Source organism: Pleurodeles waltl, chromosome 7 (assembly GCF_031143425.1).
Source record: "Pleurodeles waltl isolate 20211129_DDA chromosome 7, aPleWal1.hap1.20221129, whole genome shotgun sequence".
NCBI lineage: Eukaryota > Metazoa > Chordata > Amphibia > Caudata > Salamandridae > Pleurodeles > Pleurodeles waltl.
The window spans coordinates 1,483,545,993-1,483,558,973 of NC_090446.1; positions in this window are offsets into that span (position 1 = coordinate 1,483,545,993).

The window sequence follows — 12,981 nt, forward strand, 5'->3', positions numbered from 1 at the left end:
AAATTTTGGAAGAAAACAGAGGTGTTTTTTGCGAAGGGCCTACCTGTAGATTTTGGCCTCTAGCTCAGCCGGCACCTAGGGAAACCTACCAAACCTGTGCATTTCTGAAAACTAGAGACCTAGGGGAATCCAAGATGGGGTGACTTGCGGGGCTCGGACCAGGTTCTGTTACCCAGAATCCTTTGCAAACCTCAAAATTTGGCTAAAAAAACACATGTTCCTCACATTTCTGTGGCAGAAAGTTCTGGAATCTGAGAGGAGCCACAAATTTCCTTCCACCCAGCGTTCCCCCAAGTCTCCCGATAACAATGATACCTCACTTGTGTGGGTAGGCCTAGCGCCCAGGACAGGAAACGCCCCAAAGCGCAACGTGGACACATCCAAATTTTTGGAAGAAAACAGAGGTGTTTTTTGCGAAGTGCCTACCTGTAGATTTTGGCCTCTAGCTCAGCCGGCACCTAGGGAAACCTACCAAACCTGTGCATTTCTGAAAACTAGAGACCTAGGGGAATCTAAGGAGGGGTGACTTGCGGGGCTCGGACCAGGTTCTGTTACCCAGAATCCTTTGCAAACCTCAAAATTTGGCTAAAAAAACAGATGTTCCACACATTTCTGTGGCAGAAAGTTCTGGAATCTGAGAGGAGCCAAAAATGTCCTTCCACCCAGCGTTCCCCCAAGGCTCCCGATAAAAATGATACCTCACTTGTGTGGGTAGGCCTAGCGCCCGCGACAGGAAACACCCCAAAGCGCAACTTGGACACATCCAAAACTTTGGAAGAAAACAGAGGTGTTTTTTGCGAAGTGCCTACCTGTAGATTTTGGCCTCTAGCTCATCCGGCACCTAGGGAAACCTACCAAACCTGTGCATTTCTGAAAACTAGAGACCTAGGGGAATCCAAGATGGGGTGACTTGCGGGGCTCGGACCAGGTTCTGTTACCCAGAATCCTTTGCAAACCTCAAAATTTGGCTAAAAAAACACATGTTCCTCACATTTCTGTGGCAGAAAGTTCTGGAATCTGAGAGGAGCCACAAATTTCCTTCCACGCGGCGTTCCTCCAAGTCTCCCGATAAAAATGATACCTCACTTGTGTGGGTAGGCCTAGCGCCCGCGTCAGGAAACACCCCAAAGCGCAACGTGGACACATCCAAAATTTTGGAAGAAAACAGAGGTGTTTTTTGCGAAGTGCCTACCTGTAGATTTTGGCCTCTAGCTCAGCCGGCACCTAGGGAAACATACCAAACCTGTGCATTTCTGAAAACTAGAGACCTAGGGGAATCCAAGATGGGGTGACTTGCGGGGCTCGGACCAGGTTCTGTTACCCAGAATCCTTTGCAAACCTCAAAATTTGGCTAAAAAAACACATGGTTCTCACATTTCTGTGGCAGAAAGTTCTGGAATCTGAGAGAAGCCACAAATTTCCTTCCACCCAGCGTTCCCCCAAGTCTCCCGATAACAATGATACCTCACTTGTGTGGGTAGGCCTAGCGCCCGGGACAGGAAACGCCCCAAAGCGCAACGTGGACACATCCAAATTTTTGGAAGAAAACAGAGGTGTTTTTTGCGAAGTGCCTACCTGTAGATTTTGGCCTCTAGCTCAGCCGGCACCTAGGGAAACCTACCAAACCTGTGCATTTCTGAAAACTAGAGACCGAGGGGAATCCAAGGAGGGGTGACTTGCGGGGCTCAGACCAGGTTCTGTTACCCAGAATCCTTTGCAAACCTCAAAATTTGGCTAAAAAAACACATGGTCTTCAAATTTCTGTGGCAGAAAGTTCTGGAATCTGAGAGGAGCCACAAATTTCCTTCCACCCAGCGTTCCCCCAAGTCTCCCGATAACAATGATACCTCACTTGTGTGGGTAGGCCTAGCGCCCGGCACAGGAAACGCCCCAAAGCGCAACGTCGACACATCCAAATTTTTGGAAGAAAACAGAGGTGTTTTTTGCGAAGTGCCTACCTGTAGATTTTGGCCTCTAGCTCAGCCGGCACCTAGCGAAACCTACCAAACCTGTGCATTTCTGAAAACTAGAGACCTAGGGGAATCCAAGGTGGGGTGACTTGCGGGGCTCGGACCAGGTTCTGTTACCCAGAATCCTTTGCAAACCTCAAAATTTGGCTAAAAAAACACATGGTCCTCAAATTTCTGTGGCAGAAAGTTCTGGAATCTGAGAGGAGCCACAAATTTCCTTCCACCCAGGGTTCCCCCAAGTCTCCCGATAACAATGATACCTCACTTGTGTGGGTAGGCCTAGCGCCCGGCACAGGAAACGCCCCAAAGCGCAACGTCGACACATCCAAATTTTTGGAAGAAAACAGAGGTGTTTTTTGCGAAGTGCCTACCTGTAGATTTTGGCCTCTAGCTCAGCCGGCACCTAGCGAAACCTACCAAACCTGTGCATTTCTGAAAACTAGAGACCTAGGGGAATCCAAGGTGGGGTGACTTGCGGGGCTCGGACCAGGTTCTGTTTCCCAGAATCCTTTGCAAACCTCAAAATTTGGCTAAAAAAACATATGGTCCTCAAATTTCTGTGGCAGAAAGTTCTGGAATCTGAGAGGAGCCACAAATTTCCTTCCACCCAGCGTTCCCCCAAGTCTCCCGATAACAATGATACCTCACTTGTGTGGGTAGGCCTAGCGCCCGGCACAGGAAACGCCCTAAAGCGCAACGTCGACACATCCAAATTTTTGGAAGAAAACAGAGGTGTTTTTTGCGAAGTGCCTACCTGTAGATTTTGGCCTCTAGCTCAGCCGGCACCTAGGGAAACCTACCAAACCTGTGCATTTCTGAAAACTAGAGACCTAGGGGAATCCAAGATGGGGTGACTTGCGGGGCTCGTACCAGGTTCTGTTACCCAGAATCCTTTGCAAACCTCAAAATTTGGCTAAAAAACACATGGTTCTCACATTTCTGTGGCAGAAAGTTCTGGAATCTGAGAGGAGCCACAAATTTCCTTCCACCCAGCGTTCCCCCAAGTCTCCCGATAACAATGATACCTCATTGTGTGGGTAGGCCTAGCGCCCGGGACAGGAAACGCCCCAAAGCGCAACGTGGACACATCAAAATGTTTGGAAGAAAACAGAGGTGTTTTTTGCGAAGTGCCTACCTGTAGATTTTGGCCTCTAGCTCATCCGGCACCTAGGGAAACCTACCAAACCTGTGCATTTCTGAAAACTAGAGACCTAGGGGAATCAAAGGAGGGGTGACTTGCGGGGCTCAGACCAGGTTCTGTTACCCAGAATCCTTTGCAAACCTCAAAATTTGGCTAAAAAAACTCATGGTCCTCAAATTCCTGTGGCAGAAAGTTCTGGAATCTGAGAGGAGCCACAAATTTCCTTCCACCCAGCGTTCCCCCAAGTCTCCCGATAACAATGATACCTCACTTGTGTGGGTAGGCCTAGCGCCCGGCACAGGAAACGCCCCAAAGCGCAACGTCGACACATCCAAATTTTTGGAAGAAAACAGAGGTGTTTTTTGCGAAGTGCCTACCTGTAGATTTTGGCCTCTAGCTCAGCCGGCACCTAGGGAAACCTACCAAACCTGTGCATTTCTGAAAACTAGAGACCTAGGGGAATCCAAGGTAGGGTGACTTGCTGGGCTCGGACCAAGTTCTGTTACCCAGAATCCTTTGCAAACCTCAAAATTTGGCTAAAAAAACACATGGTCCTCACCTTTCTGTGGCAGAAAGTTCTGGAATCTGAGAGGAGCCACAAATTTCCTTCCACCCAGCGTTCCCCCAAGTCTCCCGATAACAATGATACCTCACTTGTGTGGGTAGGCCTAGCGCCCGGGACAGGAAACGCCCCAAAGCGCAACGTGGACACATCCAAATTTTTGGAAGAAAACAGAGGTGTTTTTTGCGAAGTGCCTACCTGTAGATTTTGGCCTCTAGCTCAGCCGGCACCTAGGGAAACCTACCAAACCTGTGCATTTCTGAAAACTAGAGACCTAGGGGAATCCAAGGAGGGGTGACTTGCGGGGCTCGGACCAGGTTCTGTTACCCAGAATCCTTTGCAAACCTCAAAATTTGGCTAAAAAAACACATGTTCCTCACATTTCTTTGGCAGAAAGTTCTGGAATCTGAGAGGAGCCAAAAATTTCCTTCCACCCAGCGTTCCCCCAAGTCTCCCGATAAAAATGATACCTCACTTGTGTGGGTAGGCCTAGCGCCCGCGACTGGAAACACCCCAAAGCGCAACTTGGACACATCCAAAACTTTGAAAGAAAACAGAGGTGTTTTTTGCGAAGTGCCTACCTGTAGATTTTGGCCTCTTGCTCATCCGGCACCTAGGGAAACCTACCAAACCTGTGCATTTCTGAAAACTAGAGACCTAGGGGAATCCAAGATGGGGTGACTTGCGGGGCTCGGACCAGGTTCTGTTACCCAGAATCCTTTGCAAACCTCAAAATTTGGCTACAAAATCACATGTTCCTCACATTTCTGTGGCAGAAAGTTCTGGAATCTGAGAGGAGCCACAAATTTCCTTCCACCCAGCGTTCCCCCAAGTCTCCCGATAAAAATGATACCTCACTTGTGTGGGTAGGCCTAGCGCCCGCGACAGGAAACGCCCCAAAGCGCAACGTGGACACATCCAAATTTTTGGAAGAAAACAGAGGTGTTTTTTGCGAAGTGCCTACCTGTAGATTTTGGCCTCTAGCTCAGCCGGCACCTAGGGAAACCTACCAAACCTGTGCATTTCTGAAAACTAGAGACCTAGGGGAATCCAAGATGGGGTGACTTGCGGGGCTCGGACCAGGTTCTGTTACCCAGAATCCTTTGCAAACCTCAAAATTTGGCTACAAAATCACATGTTCCTCACATTTCTGTGGCAGAAAGTTCTGGAATCTGAGAGGAGCCACAAATTTCCTTCCACCCAGCGTTCCCCCAAGTCTCCCGATAAAAATGATACCTCACTTGTGTGGGTAGGCCTAGCGCCCGCGACAGGAAACGCCCCAAAGCGCAACGTGGACACATCCAAATTTTTGGAAGAAAACAGAGGTGTTTTTTGCGAAGTGCCTACCTGTAGATTTTGGCCTCTAGCTCAGCCGGCACCTAGGGAAACCTACCAAACCTGTGCATTTCTGAAAACTAGAGACCTAGGGGAATCCAAGGAGGGGTGACTTGCGGGGCTCGGACCAGGTTCTGTTACCCAGAATCCTTTGCAAACCTCAAAATTTGGCTACAAAAACACATGTTCCTTACATTTCTGTGGCAGAAAGTTCAGGAATCTGAGAGGAGCCACAAATTTCCTTGCACCCAGCGTTCCCCAAAGTCTTCCGATAAAAATGATACCTCACTTGTGTAGGTAGGCCTAGCGCCCGCGACATTAAACGCCCCAAAGCGCAACGTGGACACATCCAAATTTTTGGATGAAAACAGAGGTGTTTTTTGCGAAGTGCCTACCTGTAGATTTTGGCCTCTAGCTCAGCCGGCACCTAGGGAAACCTACCAAACCTGTGCATTTCTGAAAACTAGAGACCTAGGGGAATCCAAGATGGGGTGACTTGCGGGGCTCGGACCAGGTTCTGTTACCCAAAATCCTTTGCAAACCTCAAAATTTGGCTAAAAAAACACATGGTCCTCACATTTCTGTGGCAGAAAGTTCTGGAATCTGAAAGGAGCCACAAATTTCCTTCCACCCGGCGTTCCTCCAAGTCTCCCGATAAAAATGATACCTCACTTGTGTGGGTAGGCCTAGCGCCCGCGTCAGGAAACACCCCAAAGCGCAACGTGGACACATCCAAAATTTTGGAAGAAAACAGAGGTGTTTTTTGCGAAGTGCCTACCTGTAGATTTTGGCCTCTAGCTCAGCCGGCACCTAGCGAAACCTACCAAACCTGTGCATTTCTGAAAACTAGAGACCTAGGGGAATCCAAGGAGGGGTGACTTGCGGGGCTCGGACCAGGTTCTGTTACCCAGAATCCTTTGCAAACCTCAAAATTTGGCTAAAAAAACACATGTTCCTCACATTTCTGTGGCAGAAAGTTCTGGAATCTGAGAGGAGCCAAAAATGTCCTTCCACCCAGCGTTCCCCCAAGTCTCCCGATAACAATGATACCTCACTTGTGTGGGTAGGCCTAGCGCCCGGGACAGGAAACGCCCCAAAGCGCAACGTGGACACATCCAAATTTTTGGAAGAAAACAGAGGTGTTTTTTGCGAAGTGCCTACCTGTAGATTTTGGCCTCTAGCTCAGCCGGCACCTAGGGAAACCTACCAAATCTGTGCATTTCTGAAAACTAGAGACCTAGGGGAATCTAAGGAGGGGTGACTTACGGGGCTCGGACCAGGTTCTGTTACCCAGAATCCTTTGCAAACCTCAAAATTTGGCTACAAAAACACATGTTCCTCACATTTCTGTGGCAGAAAGTTCTGGAATCTGAGAGGAGCCACAAATTTCCTTCCACCCAGCGTTCCCCCAAGTCTCCCGATAAAAATGATACCTCACTTGTGTGGGTAGGCCTAGCGCCCGTGACAGGAAACGCCCCAAAGCGCAACATGGACACATCCAAATTTTTGGAAGAAAACAGAGGTGTTTTTTGCGAAGTGCCTACCTGTAGATTTCGGCCTCTAGCTCAGCTGGCACCTAGGGAAACCTACCAAACCTGTGCATTTCTGAAAACTAGAGACCTAGGGGAATCCAAGGAGGGGTGACTTGCGGGGCTCGGACCAGGTTCTGTTACCCAGAATCCTTTGCAAACCTCAAAATTTGGCTAAAAAAACACATGTTCCACACATTTCTGTGGCAGAAAGTTCTGGAATCTGAGAGGAGCCAAAAATGTCCTTCCACCCAGCGTTCCCCCAAGTCTCCCGATAAAAATGATACCTCACTTGTGTGGGTAGGCCTAGCGCCCGCGACAGGAAACACCCCAAAGCGCAACTTGGACACATCCAAAACTTTGGAAGAAAACAGAGGTGTTTTTTGCGAAGTGCCTACCTGTAGATTTTGGCCTCTAGCTCATCCGGCACCTAGGGAAACCTACCAAACCTGTGCATTTCTGAAAACTAGAGACCTAGGGGAATCCAAGATGGGGTGACTTGCGGGGCTCGGACCAGGTTCTGTTACCCAGAATCCTTTGCAAACCTCAAAATTTGGCTAAAAAAACACATGTTCCTCACATTTCTGTGGCAGAAAGTTCTGGAATCTGAGAGGAGCCACAAATTTCCTTCCACCCGGCGTTCCTCCAAGTCTCCCGATAAAAATGATACCTCACTTGTGTGGGTAGGCCTAGCGCCCGCGTCAGGAAACACCCCAAAGCGCAACGTGGACACATCCAAAATTTTGGAAGAAAACAGAGGTGTTTTTTGCGAAGTGCCTACCTGTAGATTTTGGCCTCTAGCTCAGCTGGCACCTAGCGAAACCTACCAAACCTGTGCATTTCTGAAAACTAGAGACCTAGGGGAATCCAAGATGGGGTGACTTGCGGGGCTCGGACCAGGTTCTGTTACCCAGAATCCTTTGCAAACCTCAAAATTTGGCTAAAAAAACACATGTTCCTCACATTTCTGTGGCAGAAAGTTCTGGAATCTGAGAGGAGCCACAAATTTCCTTCCACCCAGCGTTCCCCCAAGTCTCCCGATAAAAATGATACCTCACTTGTGTGGGTAGGCCTAGCGCCCGCGACAGGAAACGCCCCAAAGCGCAACGTGGACACATCCAAATTTTTAGAAGAAAACAGAGGTGTTTTTTGCGAAGTGCCTACCTGTAGATTTTGGCCTATAGCTCAGCCGGCACCTAGGGAAACCTACCAAACCTGTGCATTTCTGAAAACTAGAGACCTAGGGGAATCCAAGGAGGGGTGACTTGCGGGGCTCGGACCAGGTTCTGTTACCCAGAATCCTTTGCAAACCTCAAAATTTGGCTACAAAAACACATGTTCCTCACATTTCTGTGGCAGAAAGTTCAGGAATCTGAGAGGAGCCACAAATTTCCTTGCACCCAGCGTTCCCCCAAGTCTTCCGATAAAAATGATACCTCACTTGTGTAGGTAGGCCTAGCGCCCGCGACAGGAAACGCCCCAAAGCGCAACGTGGACACATCCAAATTTTTGGAAGAAAACAGAGGTGTTTTTTGTGAAGTGCCTACCTGTAGATTTTGGCCTCTAGCTCAGCCGGCACCTAGGGAAACCTACCAAACCTGTGCATTTCTGAAAACTAGAGACCTAGGGGAATCCAAGGAGGGGTGACTTGCGGGGCTCGGACCAGGTTCTGTTACCTAGAATCCTTTGCAAACCTCAAAATTTGGCTAAAAAAACACATGTTCCACACATTTCTGTGGCAGAAAGTTCAGGAATCTGAGAGGAGCCACAAATTTCCTTGCACCCAGCGTTCCCCCAAGTCTTCCGATAAAAATGATACCTCACTTGTGTGGGTAGGCCTAGCGCCCGCGACAGGAAACACCCCAAAGCGCAACTTGGACACATCCAAAACTTTGGAAGAAAACAGAGGTGTTTTTTGTGAAGTGCCTACCTGTAGATTTTGACCTCTAGCTCATCCGGCACCTAGGGAAACCTACCAAACCTGTGCATTTCTGAAAACTAGAGACCTAGGGGAATCCACGATGGGGTGACTTGCGGGGCTCGGACCAGGTTCTGTTACCCAAAATCCTTTGCAAACCTCAAAATTTGGCTAAAAAAACACATGGTCCTCACATTTCTGTGGCAGAAAGTTCTGGAATCTGAGAGGAGTCACAAATTTCCTTCCACCCGGCGTTCCTCCAAGTCTCCCGATAAAAATGATACCTCACTTGTGTGGGTAGGCCTAGCGCCCGCGACAGGAAACACCCCAAAGTGCAACGTGGACACATCCAAAATTTTGGAAGAAAACAGAGGTGTTTTTTGCGAAGGGCCTACCTGTAGATTTTGGCCTCTAGCTCAGCCGGCACCTAGGGAAACCTACCAAACCTGTGCATTTCTGAAAACTAGAGACCTAGGGGAATCCAAGATGGGGTGACTTGCGGGGCTCGGACCTGGTTCTGTTACCCAGAATCCTTTGCAAACCTCAAAATTTGGCTACAAAAACACATGTTCCTCACATTTCTGTGGCAGAAAGTTCTGGAATCTGAGAGGAGCCACAAATTTCCTTCCACCCGGCGTTTCTCCAAGTCTCCCGATAAAAATGATACCTCACTTGTGTGGGTAGGCCTAGCGCCCGCGACAGGAAACACCCCAAAGCGCAACGTGGACACATCCAAAATTTTGGAAGAAAACAGAGGTCTTTTTTGCGAAGTGCCTACCTGTAGATTTTGGCCTCTAGCTCAGCCGGCACCTAGGGAAACATACCAAACCTGTGCATTTCTGAAAACTAGAGACCTAGGGGAATCCAAGATGGGGTGACTTGCGGGGCTCGGACCAGGTTCTGTTACCCAGAATCCTTTGCAAACCTCAAAATTTGGCTAAAAAAACACATGGTTCTCACATTTCTGTGGCAGAAAGTTCTGGAATCTGAGAGGAGCCACAAATTTCCTTCCACCCAGCGTTCCCCCAAGTCTCCCGATAACAATGATACCTCACTTGTGTGGGTAGGCCTAGCGCCCGGCACAGGAAACGCCCCAAAGCGCAACGTCGACACATCCAAATTTTTGGAAGACAACAGAGGTGTTTTTTGCGAAGTGCCTACCTGTAGATTTTGGCCTCTAGCTCAGCCGGCACCTAGGGAAACCTACCAAACCTGTGCATTTCTGAAAACTAGAGACCTAGGGGAATCCAAGGTAGGGTGACTTGCTGGGCTCGGACCAGGTTCTGTTACCCAGAATCCTTTGCAAACCTCAAAATTTGGCTAAAAAAACACATGGTCCTCACCTTTCTGTGGCAGAAAGTTCTGGAATCTGAGAGGAGCCACAAATTTCCTTCCACCCAGCGTTCCCCCAAGTCTCCCGATAAAAATGATACCTCACTTGTGTGGGTAGGCCTAGCGCCCGGGACAGGAAACGCCCCAAAGCGCAACGTGGACACATCCAAATTTTTGGAAGAAAACAGAGGTGTTTTTTGCGAAGTGCCTACCTGTAGATTTTGGCCTCTAGCTCAGCCGGCACCTAGGGAAACCTACCAAACCTGTGCATTTCTGAAAACTAGAGACCTAGGGGAATCCAAGGAGGGGTGACTTGCGGGGCTCGGACCAGGTTCTGTTACCCAGAATCCTTTGCAAACCTCAAAATTTGGCTAAAAAAACACATGTTCCTCACATTTCTTTGGCAGAAAGTTCTGGAATCTGAGAGGAGCCAAAAATTTCCTTCCACCCAGCGTTCCCCCAAGTCTCCCGATAAAAATGATACCTCACTTGTGTGGGTAGGCCTAGCGCCCGCGACTGGAAACACCCCAAAGCGCAACTTGGACACATCCAAAACTTTGGAAGAAAACAGAGGTGTTTTTTGCGAAGTGCCTACCTGTAGATTTTGGCCTCTTGCTCATCCGGCACCTAGGGAAACCTACCAAACCTGTGCATTTCTGAAAACTAGAGACCTAGGGGAATCCAAGATGGGGTGACTTGCGGGGCTCGGACCAGGTTCTGTTACCCAGAATCCTTTGCAAACCTCAAAATTTGGCTACAAAATCACATGTTCCTCACATTTCTGTGGCAGAAAGTTCTGGAATCTGAGAGGAGCCACAAATTTCCTTCCACCCAGCGTTCCCCCAAGTCTCCCGATAAAAATGATACCTCACTTGTGTGGGTAGGCCTAGCGCCTGCGACAGGAAACGCCCCAAAGCGCAACGTGGACACATCCAAATTTTTGGAAGAAAACAGAGGTGTTTTTTGCGAAGTGCCTACCTGTAGATTTTGGCCTCTAGCTCAGCCGGCACCTAGGGAAACCTACCAAACCTGTGCATTTCTGAAAACTAGAGACCTAGGGGAATCCAAGATGGGGTGACTTGCGGGGCTCGGACCAGGTTCTGTTACCCAGAATCCTTTGCAAACCTCAAAATTTGGCTACAAAATCACATGTTCCTCACATTTCTGTGGCAGAAAGTTCTGGAATCTGAGAGGAGCCACAAATTTCCTTCCACCCAGCGTTCCCCCAAGTCTCCCGATAAAAATGATACCTCACTTGTGTGGGTAGGCCTAGCGCCCGCGACAGGAAACGCCCCAAAGCGCAACGTGGACACATCCAAATTTTTGGAAGAAAACAGAGGTGTTTTTTGCGAAGTGCCTACCTGTAGATTTTGGCCTCTAGCTCAGCCGGCACCTAGGGAAACCTACCAAACCTGTGCATTTCTGAAAACTAGAGACCTAGGGGAATCCAAGGAGGGGTGACTTGCGGGGCTCGGACCAGGTTCTGTTACCCAGAATCCTTTGCAAACCTCAAAATTTGGCTACAAAAACACATGTTCCTTACATTTCTGTGGCAGAAAGTTCAGGAATCTGAGAGGAGCCACAAATTTCCTTGCACCCAGCGTTCCCCAAAGTCTTCCGATAAAAATGATACCTCACTTGTGTAGGTAGGCCTAGCGCCCGCGACAGGAAACGCCCCAAAGCGCAACGTGGACACATCCAAATTTTTGGATGAAAACAGAGGTGTTTTTTGCGAAGTGCCTACCTGTAGATTTTGGCCTCTAGCTCAGCCGGCACCTAGGGAAACCTACCAAACCTGTGCATTTCTGAAAACTAGAGACCTAGGGGAATCCAAGATGGGGTGACTTGCGGGGCTCGGACCAGGTTCTGTTACCCAAAATCCTTTGCAAACCTCAAAATTTGGCTAAAAAAACACATGGTCCTCACATTTCTGTGGCAGAAAGTTCTGGAATCTGAGAGGAGCCACAAATTTCCTTCCACCCGGCGTTCCTTCAAGTCTCCCGATAAAAATGATACCTCACTTGTGTGGGTAGGCCTAGCGCCCGCGTCAGGAAACACCCCAAAGCGCAACGTGGACACATCCAAAATTTTGGAAGAAAACAGAGGTGTTTTTTGCGAAGTGCCTACCTGTAGATTTTGGCCTCTAGCTCAGCCGGCACCTAGCGAAACCTACCAAACCTGTGCATTTCTGAAAACTAGAGACCTAGGGGAATCCAAGGAGGGGTGACTTGCGGGGCTCGGACCAGGTTCTGTTACCCAGAATCCTTTGCAAACCTCAAAATTTGGCTAAAAAAACACATGTTCCTCACATTTCTGTGGCAGAAAGTTCTGGAATCTGAGAGGAGCCAAAAATGTCCTTCCACCCAGCGTTCCCCCAAGTCTCCCGATAACAATGATACCTCACTTGTGTGGGTAGGCCTAGCGCCCGGGACAGGAAACGCCCCAAAGCGCAACGTGGACACATCCAAATTTTTGGAAGAAAACAGAGGTGTTTTTTGCGAAGTGCCTACCTGTAGATTTTGGCCTCTAGCTCAGCCGGCACCTAGGGAAACCTACCAAATCTGTGCATTTCTGAAAACTAGAGACCTAGGGGAATCTAAGGAGGGGTGACTTACGGGGCTCCGACCAGGTTCTGTTACCCAGAATCCTTTGCAAACCTCAAAATTTGGCTACAAAAACACATGTTCCTCACATTTCTGTGGCAGAAAGTTCTGGAATCTGAGAGGAGCCACAAATTTCCTTCCACCCAGCGTTCCCCCAAGTCTCCCGATAAAAATGATACCTCACTTGTGTGGGTAGGCCTAGCGCCCGTGACAGGAAACGCCCCAAAGCGCAACATGGACACATCCAAATTTTTGGAAGAAAACAGAGGTGTTTTTTGCGAAGTGCCTACCTGTAGATTTCGGCCTCTAGCTCAGCTGGCACCTAGGGAAACCTACCAAACCTGTGCATTTCTGAAAACTAGAGACCTAGGGGAATCCAAGGAGGGGTGACTTGCGGGGCTCGGACCAGGTTCTGTTACCCAGAATCCTTTGCAAACCTCAAAATTTGGCTAAAAAAACACATGTTCCACACATTTCTGTGGCAGAAAGTTCTGGAATCTGAGAGGAGCCAAAAATGTCCTTCCACCCAGCGTTCCCCCAAGTCTCCCGATAAAAATGATACCTCACTTGTGTGGGTAGGCCTAGCGCCCG